This window comes from Thermobia domestica, chromosome 10 (assembly GCF_964235325.1).
Source record: "Thermobia domestica chromosome 10, izTheDome1.hap1.1, whole genome shotgun sequence".
Classification (NCBI taxonomy): Eukaryota; Metazoa; Arthropoda; class Insecta; order Zygentoma; family Lepismatidae; genus Thermobia; species Thermobia domestica.
Window position 1 is genome coordinate 232,877,081 of NC_137463.1, and position 12,084 is coordinate 232,889,164.

General features: G+C 37.1%; 1 protein-coding gene across 4 annotated transcripts in view; it reads left to right on the forward strand.

Moving 5' to 3' along the window:
• The first annotated feature begins 9,177 nt into the window (after positions 1 to 9,177).
• LOC145663072 (uncharacterized) overlaps positions 9,178 to 12,084 on the forward strand; it is a 41,124-nt gene continuing 38,217 nt past the window's right edge. Inside the window, exon 1 of one of the 4 annotated variants that reach the window (XM_081729264.1) lies at positions 9,178 to 9,201. The gene's annotated coding sequence lies outside the window, so the exon portion shown is untranslated. The other 3 variants (XM_081729260.1, XM_081729263.1, XM_081729262.1) reach the window with 3 other exon arrangements.

The following is a 12,084-nucleotide window of genomic DNA, read 5'->3' on the forward strand; positions in this document are numbered from 1 at the left end:
ACTAGTATCAGGCACGTAGCCAAGGGGTGGGTCCGGGTGGTCCGGACCCCCCCCCTTCGAGACCAGAAATAAAAAAAAGGAAGGATAAAACAAAAAGAAACGAGAAATAGGAAGTCAGCGTTAAAAATAAAAATAATTTTTCATCATCGCTTGTCTGTACTATTAAACATGTTATTTCAGAAACCGTTTTCAACTGCTTCTTTAACTTTCATTTGGCACAGCCAGTATTTGACAGACATTAAAAAGAAAAAGTTATGTAGATGAAAGTTCCGTTAATATTTGATTCAATAGAGAAAGGAGCGCAAGTATTGTAAAATATTTTACAATACATTATTGGATACGTACTTTTTAAAAAATAGTTGAGGGCATAATGAAAGGAGAATGGTTATATTTGAATGAACAGAAGAAGGAACCTCGATATTGTAAAATCTTTTTAATATTCTTTTATTCGACATTTCTTCATAGTTTGTTACTAAAATACTTACTATCATGTCCTCATTTTGTTCCTAACAAACCAATATGTGTTGCTAGTAAAATAGTGGTCAAGCCCCTTGTGTGATAACCACAATATTTCATATCACACTCCCCCCCCCCCCATTACGAAATCCTGACTAAACGAACCAGTATATGTTACCAGTAAAATAGTTTAGAATAATCGAACTCTGGTGTGGATAACCCCAGTATTTCATGTCTCGGACCCCCCTATTACGAAATCCTGGCTACGTGCCTGCTAGTATCAACATACGTCAATCATATCATCTCCAAAAACACTCGTAACAGTAAGGACATGTGCGCCACATATTTAAACACTGCAATAAAATATAGTTATGATGTAATTTTCCTAATTTCAACTGGTCGAAACCAAAAGGGCACATATATATAATTCTCTGATCAAATTCTATTCTCAATCGTAAACCATGTCAGATTTACAGCAAATTCCTTTGAGAGCTATACAAAGAATACCACTTTCAAAACAGAAATTTAGTGTATCACGGCTACTATAGTCCTAAGTCAATTATTAATAAATACTACCCAGAATAAGTTGCCGGTAACTACAAAATCAACTTTAAAGTTCCCTTAATTAAATTTCATCATCTACTAACATCGTTGAACCCTATATCCATAAATTTCTTTCATTCTTCTGTTCACCTGATTCCTTGTTTAAATATAATAAATAATATAAAATACCATTATTCAATACTTAAAGATAAAAGTATTAAAAGCTAAACCAAGATGTGTGTCAACGTATATTACGTTAAATAATATATATATATATATATATATATATATATATATATATATATATATATATATATATATATATATATATATATATATAATCAAAACAGTGTTAAAGATCTCATAACTCTAAAGCAAATGTAACTAAAATTCAATACAATTATTCATTGTCAAACCTCTCCCAATAAATGAATGCATAAAACCTACAAATATTCTGAAACTTGTAATACACAAACTGGCCAATAAAATTCTTTCTGGATTTTCTTTAACGGCATGTCGTTACATATATTCGGTTTAACATTGGCTATTATGTTATAATGTTCAGTGATTCCTCTACAAACATACAAACTGCCTCTTTGTAAACAAAAATGAAACGATATAAAATCCAAAATCTTAAACTCTATAAATTTCTATAATAAATAAACAAATAATTACAATTCAAATAATAGTATTTTTTTTCAAGCAACAAATGTATAGAACCGTCATACACAACACACATCCTACAGTTGTATAGCCTTAACCTCATAAAGGGTGTAAATCCACATTATCAAAGCATCCAGTCACACTGCTCGCTGTTCCGTTACATATTATTGTGTATAGTCACTAAAACTGTTGTACGTTATACCATTCTCATCCATACCTGTAAAGTTCTCAACGTGTCACTGATAAATTTCTGCAAAATTCAGTTTCTCAAACAAGGTCTTACAAAGGCATCCCAACACCCTAATGGTAGAGGACTCCAAAAAGCTGCTTAAGCGTCGCAGTCTACAATTCCCTTTTCACTCAATTTCGTTTCACACTGCTTCAGTGAAAATTGTGCTGCAGGGCAATAGTTCATGTTCGTGGCCAGGAAATCGAGCACAACTATCCATGCAAGGAAATGTCATAAGTAAGCAAGCATACAAACTTTAGCCATCTTACGTAAATTAACCTTCTGTAGAGGATCTACCATGCCTATTATAGGATCTATACTATATATTAATTTATTATACGTATGCACAAATAACTAATGCTTAAGATGATTCAATGTGAAAGCACTTATTTTAAGTGAGTGCAGGCGATCCTGCTCTCCAAGTAACCTTGTGTCAAACAACTTTCTGTCCGGCGTTTCTCACGGTTCTCCTGTGTCCTCCTACATTCTTATTCCATCGCTTATTTCATAATAATACGTTTTCTTAAAATTTAAACAATGTTCATAAACCCAAATCGCTAAATAAAGGTATCCTACGCAACATACCCATGGGGCGTAACAAGTGTTTACGTCTGTCTTCTTAAGATATTATTATTAAGTATTCTGTCTTTTAGCACGTCCACCATTAATAATGTTTCTTCTTCTTAATTTTCAGTTAGAGCCTGGAAATGTTTCTTCCAAATTTCTCTTTAAACACGCACATATTTTCTTCTATTTTCAAATCGGCAATTATTTGTCGTCTTCTTCCTACTCTTCGCTTTCGTTCCATCTTTCCTTCTATGACGTCATAATAAAAACAATTTCTTTGGAAGATGTGTCCAATCCAGTAAAAAACTTCCTATAAAGATGCAAACTAAAAGTGTCTTTACCCTGTTTATTTATTTACTTATTTAGCGGACAGTTAACCATCATAGAATGCAAATAAATTTATACTGAAATCCCTTGCCCGATAAAGAAAAAAGGTGTTCCAGCACAACATTCTACCAAAACTGTGGGAAAAACCTAATAAAAATAAATCAAGCACATAACATTCCTCTACATCTAATACTATATATTTACCGGTAATTAATTTCTCTGTATGAATACTAATGGACTTTTCTACTTGTGATTTCAGGATAGAGCCCTAGTTATTCTTGCATTTATAATTCATAAAAAAAAAAACAAAGTTTTCCTATTTGCAATAAACTATGGCAGTTAAGTTTGCTTCCTCTTACATTTTCATGAAATCACGTTATTTTAGCACTCCGTTCTGTAAAATTAAAGTATCAACGCACTATAATCATAGGACGCTAAACTGAAAAATTTAAAGATTATTTCACAACTACCAACAAAATGTCTCGAAGATAAATCGTTCGCTTCTACTACATACAGCAATCATATAATTTTACATCTACAATCCATAATTTGTAACAACATTCCCTTCTAATCGCTGTAGTTCCCTGTTCAATTTCCTATTAACTAAATTTATACTGAAGTCATGTTTTTGAATGCTCGTAAGCTATTTTACAGCCCTTATCTTTTAAATAACCAATATGGGTGTTGAAGATTTCCTGAACTTTTGCGAATTCTCTATTTTATAGTTTTCAAGTACCATAACTAATACCAAATGTCAGGAAAACAATGTTCCTCATTTTGTTGGACGATAATTACATCATACGCACAGGCCTCTCAGCATGACATAGAAAAAAATATAGGACAGATTGGTTTATAAAACAGGACAGTTAGGTTTATGCAATAAAATGTTATGCTCTGAAGCACAGAAAAAAATATAAATGTATCTTTAGAAAAGGTCACCCTTAATCCCAATGGTATGAGTTGCTACCCCTGAATTTTCGTATACAAATGAACAGTCGTCTGTCAAAGGAAGTTATGATATATTTAATTATAGTAATAGACCATGGGAGGGGGCTTTATTGTACATTAGAAGAGGACAGATAGAGGAATATAGTTTGAGTGCATATCCATTTTGGCGCTCAGTGGACATGTTTGTATTTTCTGGTTCATTTCTCACTCTTTCGATATATAAAATATTTTCCACCGGTGGTGAAAAGCCGCCCGACTATGGCAGATGGGGACAAAATTGTATTATATTTCAAAAAGATCTGTTTCACAAAGGATCTGTTTTGGGAACGAATGCAATGCTGACAGATCTTTGCTTTTGTCTTCCAAATAGGACAGTATTTACACTTTGGAAAGCGTGTCTGAGGAAAGCTTTTGATTCAGTCATCCAAGGTAGAGCTTACAAGAAGAGAACAGAATTTCAGATGTGTAAAAATGTGAAGTTTCGATTTCACTTCCTACACTACAGGTAAAACAAATCCCAAATAACAGTAGTCGCCCTGCAGTTTCTCCAGCGCAAACGCCAAAGGATTCATAACTGTGGTATATTCACTCAAAAGTCAATGTCAGATGTTTTGAACCTGCTTATGTTCAATTGCTCGCATAGGTCTCCTGGATGACTTTTGATCGAAACAATCTTTGTGACCGAGTCGAATGAAGAATTCCATCTTGTTGGACATGGGACTGAACGACAAAAGCCACATATGTCCTCGAAAACATCCGCTGATTTTGTAGATCTAAGATTTTGATTTTGTAAAAATGTATCTAAGAAATGTGCCTAAAATAGGTACTAGATACTAAATAGTAAATGTACCTAGGTACGGGCCTTAGGTACGCGTTTTGTACCTAGGTACTGGACTTAGGTATAAAGTACCTAGGTACTTCGCAACACTGGTGATCACGTAGTGTGTTGCTATAGTGCGAGAAGAGGAAGAAAGTTTAGTGAGACTTCCATGTACCTCATTTGCAGCGTTTATCTCCTAACACTTACTCGGCTGTACCTACCTCCAATTTCTACTCCCCACTCCTTGCACTGCCTCAGAAGCTCACGTCCGAGCACCACCCAATTACTTCCTCCTCCACGAAAGCGAACACTATTTCTTACCACTATTCTCCCAAACCCCAACGACCTTTCTCTCGTAAAGAAATAGAGCTCCACGGTGAACATCGCCACGTTCTTCCTCCAAAACGACGCCGCCCAACTGGACATGATTCTATCCAATCGGCTCCACAGAAACCTTTGTTTATTCCAATGTCGTCTAATTACTCTTCCTCAGAAGAACGTGCATTAATAGGTTCTTCAGGATCTTCTCCAGTTAGACGGACTCGCACGTTCAGAGGAGATAACTTGTATACCGAATCTTCTAAGACAGTCTGGAACCAAGAACTTGATACTAGTAATGACAAGAAGCAAGAAGTACTAAAGAAATTTGCATCAGTTAACTCCCAAACTTCAGTCCGACAACCAGCCATTCACCGCATTAGATTTATAGGCGCTACTACTACAAATTATTCACTTTCTGGAACATATACAAGAATAACCCAGTTGCAGCAGTTAAGAATACTGCAATGGAATATCCAACAATTTCGTGGCAAGGATGTGTTTTTATCGCAACTATGCCGCTTCTTTACTCCGGCTATCATACTGTTACAAGAAACCTGGACTCGCCTTGAAGACAACTTAAGAATTCCTGGATACCGAATTTTTCACCGTCCTCGGGATGACCGCTACGGTGGGATCGCCTTGGGTACCCGCACCTCTTTACCGGCTTGTGGAGTGCCTATGGATATACAGGTGGCAGCGATCATCTTCCTATCATAACCACACTTGAAGGAGTTACTTTTTCGAGAACGTCCAAGGCTCGCCATCTGCCCCAACCGTTTCTCGCACTCCTCAGTCATACAATCGTACAAAATACCAGGGTGCGACGGACGAATTTTTCCGGTACTTTTCTTCACAAGTCACTCCTATCAATACCTCTCATTTCATACATATTATAGTAGCAGCATCCTCAGAAGCCTCCATATCTCCTCAAATTCCTGGCCAGACTAGAATTCAAGCATCCCGTTCACATTTTCCTCGGTGGAATAGGCGTTGCCAGCAACTCCTCAATGACAGCAAACAGAAGCAAAAGGCATTTTAAAGAGAAAAGTCAACAAACGTATGTACTCTATCGCCAGTCCTAAGCGATGTATAAACGATACACCCAGCAATGTCACAAACAACACTGGCAACAATTTTGTACCATGCTCCTCCCACAGGCTACTTCGTCTTCTATCTGGACATTTATACGGAACCAAATTACAGGTTCTCTTCCACGAGCATTACCCAATGAAATTCTCCCGCCTTGGATTGACGAATTTCATCGCATTTTCACGCCTCCTGAACCACTGAATGACAGACGAACCATTCAACCTCTTCTCGTTCCGGAGTGTGTTTCAACAACCTACATGAATATCACCATCCAATAACTGAACCTGGTGTTAACTGCTCAGCGATCCACAGCTCCTGGCAGAGACCAGATTAGATATCAACACTTGTACGACTATTGTCCATATGGTCGATCCGTACTTCTTCAAATCTATTCTCAGATATGGAGGACAGGACACATTCCACCTTCATGGAAAGACTTAGTGGTAGTCCCTATACTTAAACCACACAAACCTATCTGGTTGGCTCAGAGCATTCGTCCAATTACTCTTATTTCATGAGTAAGAACTTAGTGAAAGTTTTTGAGAAGATCATCCTCGCTAAATTGAACTGGCACTTGGAATATTTTACAATCTTCCCACTCACATTAACTGGTTTCCGAAAAGGTATGTCATCTTTGGACTCGGTTGCTGCTCTTCTTCTCGATATCTGGAACTTATTTCAACATCGTCAGTATTTGATGCTGTTAAAGTGGATCTGGAACATGCATATGATTCCATCATTCTCGATCGCCTCATCACTCATATGGCACAACTCCAAATTCCTACGTCTTTTCTCCGCTATACTCATAATTGGTTGATACAGCGTCACATCTGCATCAAATATCATAATATATTTTTCTTACCGTTCAACATCCTTTGGAATTAATCAAGGCTCTAGTCTCTGTCCAACTCTATTTAACATATACACACTCTCTCTCCATCAACGACTTAGAAAACTGGTTGCTATACGTCAAAACTTCTAACATAGTGGAAGGGCTACGCATTTTGCACGATGCTTCCTAGAACTTCATTCCTGGACCTCTGAAAACGGCATGTCAGTCAACTGGGCGAAATCTTTTTGCACTCTCTTCAACCGAAAACGTTTTCAACCTCCCATCCATCTCACGGTAAATAACGCCCCTTTACCAGTTACACCTACTTTACAATATCTTGGTTTTCATTTCGATTCTAAACTAAATTGGAAGCATTATCTCAAAACAATAGCACTTGAATCCCAAGCTTTATTTCAACTTGCTGTTCTGCATCAGCCACAAGGGTTGGGGAACAGATATACCCTCCCTGAAACAAGTCAGTACTCAATGTGTGGATGCAAAAATTCACTATGGCGGAATTTTACTCTCTCCACTACCCAAACGGATCAGTGAAAATCACATCCGTCTTCAAGCCACAACACAGCAACTTCTATTCCGACAACCAAAGACGGCACCTTCCTAATCACTTTTAGAAGCAGCTGGAATAATTTCCTTCCCAGTGAAAATATATTTTGTTGCCAAAAAATCTTTCTTCAACGCATATGCTGTACCTCCTCCCTATTATTACCGTAATTACAATTCCTATACAATAGCAACATTCATACCCGACTCCCATATTATAAACAGCTAGCTTGGGTTTATCGAGCGGTTCGTTAGTATTCATAACTTGCTCCATCAATTACATCGAGGACCAAAACTACCATGTTATACTACACAATAAGTAACTCTTCTACATTTCCCCATACTTGAGCAACCAGTGGTCTCTTTCAAACGTCTTCGATCCAATCAGCCTTAGATAGTGTGCCATCTCTGAGAACACCACATTCAATCTCATCACTCAAACACCATTTTAATTTACATGGATGCTTCTAAACAGCATACCGAACATGGATCTGTGGTCGGAGCAAAAATTTATATACCAGCGCTTAATTACGCAGAGACTCACAAACTTCCACCGAATACATCAATTTATTTAGCAGAAACCTGGGTAATTCGCACGGCATTGAAAGTCACCCTACAACGGAAACTACCTACCGTAGTGATAGCCTTAGTGCGTTACAAGGAATATGTAGAACTTCCATGGACATCTGCCAATACATGGTTACATATTAATATTCGTCACCAGCTTCGAATATTAAACAAAAATCAAGTGGTTACGTTAATTCATACGCCATCCCACTGCGACATCCCCGGGAACGAAGTCAGTGATATCCTGAGCAGACATGCAACCCAACATGGCACACGGATTGATCTCCGGCTTCTAGCATCTTCTTTCTCCGAGGTGCTGCTACAGAAACGGCAAATCGAATGGCGAACTTACCAACAACAATAATGATCAGGACCAGGGATTTATTAATTTCTAATAGAACCGATTCCTACCATGAGAAAATGGGAGGCCCCTTATAATTGGACAAGAAAACATTGTTTATATTCTCGCCTTCGTCTTCATACTGCTCAGATCCCATCCAGCAATATAAACAGCAGCTGCGCCCCTCACGTTTGTGTTATTGTGGAGAAAATGAAGGTTATATCAACCACCTGACATTTCAGTGCTCTCTAACGCCTAGTTAAGGTCCGATAATCAACACAGTCATTCATTCTGTTTATTTCACTAGCCCCGTAAGAGTGTCTTTCTTACTAGCTAACAAAAACCATCTCGTTCTTTATCACCTGTAATAGTGTCAAAGTGAACAAACACAAGTGAACAACAGTGCAGTGCTCTTGTTATTCATAGCAGCTTGTAGTATATAGTGTCTTCGACATAGTTAGTGTTCCACATGAAGTGATTGTTTCGCTTGTGTTTACTTATTTCGTTTCCGAATTCATCCTGGACCATTCATCTCTACAAGTATAGATCCCCATTTTACCGACTGCATTGCTTAGTGGACGAGTTCCTGGAGCATCAGAACATTGAGAAAGAGAGAGAGAGAGAGAGAGAGAAACTCCCTCTATACACTTGAGTCATTCAGTTCTAAATTGGTTCTTGTCCATTTGCAGAAAATCCCAGAAAACTTTGAAAAAATCTAGAATCTGCATATTTTGTAGAACTGGGAATACTTTAGTGTGTTCATGTGAAAACCTTGAACATCCTCTGATATTTCCAGTTCTATGGAACGCATTGAACCTATAGTTTTTCTCGGTTTTCTTAGATTTTCTGTAAATGGACAAGAACCGTTTTTGGGACTCACTTTACTTCACTCTATTTTTATTCAATTTCGTTCCTGAATCACAAATTCTCCTTGTGAGGTATACATGAGACAATATTGTATTTTTAGCACATATGAGTCTGCAGCTGGTGTACCTTCGCATAATATCATTATTAGTATAGTTTTTAAAACAAGAAGAAAAAGAAGACACGATTTCAATGGTTGAGGTTGGGATATTGTTATTATATATGAGTTGAAATTTTATATTTTAGGGTTTACAAACTTTCATTACCATGGAATAATATAAATATATGTTGCGTTATTAACAAGTGACATTTACTATAATCTTTAAATGTAAACAATGCAATTTAGAACAGGGTATACAGCGTAATAGACGGGCCATTTTGGTATAGTTTCTATTGTAATTATTGAGAATGAATTTTAATCCGAATGCAATTTTAGTAATAAAGTCGGCATGAGTCTATAGCCGCGACCATAATGATGAAGATGTCGTTTGCTAGAATAGAACTATATTTCTCATTGTGAACATTACATCTTTAATTCTCACTGGTATGTTTACATATGTGATTTATTTTTGTAGTCTACATACCAGAGACCGGTAGAACAGCAAAGGATTACCGTACATGTTCTGTAGGTTTTCCACAAGATTTACTCTTAGTACCTTAAATCGTAAAAGTGATGGGCGCTATAGACATAAATAGTCTATTCTTATTCGAACACTAACAAATAACGTAAAAACTGACGTCTCGATTAATTCATCAATCAAAAGCCAAAGTTTTATCACATCATCGTGTTTTCCTTTCCACTTACAAAATAGACTGGAATAAGTCACTTTCTGCAGTGCAGTACACCAATTGTGCATATGGAACCAATTTATCAATAAACTCATCTTTATTAAGGAAAGGGATTGGGTGCAGTTTTACTATACGGATCCACAGATTGTAAAATGCACGGAAAAATGAGGGGAAGTCTATAATTTGCCTATTTTATGTCGAGAACAGAATCCAACGAACCCCTGCGGCGTTTCTAACTCGTTGGGATTGGAACCGAAATCGGACACGGCATACGTTATCTAATTTGTGGCACGAAAATTGCTTTTTGCCGGCAGTGTCTAATTTCGGTACCGATCGCTTTCTTTAAAAAGTTGATATATGGAAGTGCGTGTGCGCAGTCACTCATTGCCCTCCTGCTCATCATCTTGCGATTTGGTGCAAATCGCATTGTTTCATCATGATGAGTTGATTGGTACCCTGGTGCATGTGTGCAATCGAGTCGTGTATTCCGTTAATTTCCGTCAGTATTTCAGTATCTTAACTTAAGCCGTAAAAGCACTGTGCAAAAGATACAGACCAACTTGTGATAGATTGTCATTTAAAAGCATGGCTGCAGTGGAGCTCTAAAGGGCGATACGTAAATATATTATATAACTTGGTCATTTTGACTTCACAGGTATTCGTTTCCTCAATGTATTCTTTCCACAAAGTGTTAACCTTCCACTATAACATCCGCCATGAGAAAATAGATCTATGTTCACTATCAACGATATACCTAAATAAACACTAATTTCTGCCCTACGTTTCTGGTATCGTACATTATGACAACCAGATTCAACAAATCTTCCCGGTAATTTTGTAAGATTTTCAATTTTCCCGGCGGGGCTTACCAGATTTTAACCTGCAATCGTTGAATATAAATAATCCCTGGAAACAAAATTATTCCCAAATATGCTTTCTGGAACACCTCCCTCGGAGACCCGGGTTCGATTCCTGGCAGGAACTTATGTGGTTCGAATTCCACGTTAATCAGTAGGTCCCGTCTCATAGCCTCGCTGTTGAAAGAGACGTTAAACTCAAAATTAACTCGATCACCTCTCGTGCATTACTCAGTATTACGCTAAACAATCAATTTTCTCACTAGTGTCCCCTATTACTATTCATCGTTATCTAGAAAATAAATCAACAATGGTGACGTCGATTGAACAAGATGGTTCAAACAGACTATAATTTATGTGATAGTATAAGTTAGTTTGCATTGCAATCATTCCGTACTGGCGCTGAGTGAAGGAAGGATTAGTAAATTTTGCTTTTACCGAGATACACGAATTTTTACGGTAGTACTGTTATCATTTTTACTATCTTCCATTGTCTGTCAATCTTTTTAACATAAACCTACAAACGCCTTCTAATCAAGTGGCCTAATTTGGTAGATATCCTGAATATGCGAATTTTATCAAAATTTTCGCAGATACAGATTAAGATTATGAATATCACTACCTATTTGGAGAGTTAATGGTTCAAACCTAATAGTAGTATGTAAGGAAAGTACTTACGCAGCTATCACAAGATACGGTAGAATTAATATAAAATTCATTACCACGAAATGCGTCGTCAGAGGCAAGTGCACACAGTATAATCTTTCTAAAATTTAAAATTCATGTGCAATTTTTAATGTATTTTAAAATCACATTAACTTCGAATGACACTCATCTCAGCGCCTTCCGTGCCGTAATTACAACTCAACTGTCTTTTGGTAAAGTGCTTACCTTGGGTTCAAGGGGTTCTGGTTCAATCCTAGTCCAGGTTGATGGTAGACAACTAGGAATGTAGCCATATATCGGTATCGGTGATATCGGCCACTTTTGGGAGTATCGGTACTGCCAAATGAACACCGATATTTACCAATACATTTTCCGAAATATTTTCAATTTGTTTAATATTAATAGTGACACTTATATTTCATCGGTTTCTTTTAGATTTAAAGTGGATTTAAATTATTATCAATTGTATAATCGATTTTTTTTTATGCATGTGTACGCCTTTGATTTGCCCTACTCATACTCAACTGATATTTTTAGTCCCTCGATGCCAAAATACTGGTGAAGAAACGCCAAAGGTCCTCAGTCAGGATTATGAGCGCCAGAAGAAAATTTTCTAGGGTGGGGTGGGGAGCATAGGATGGTTGC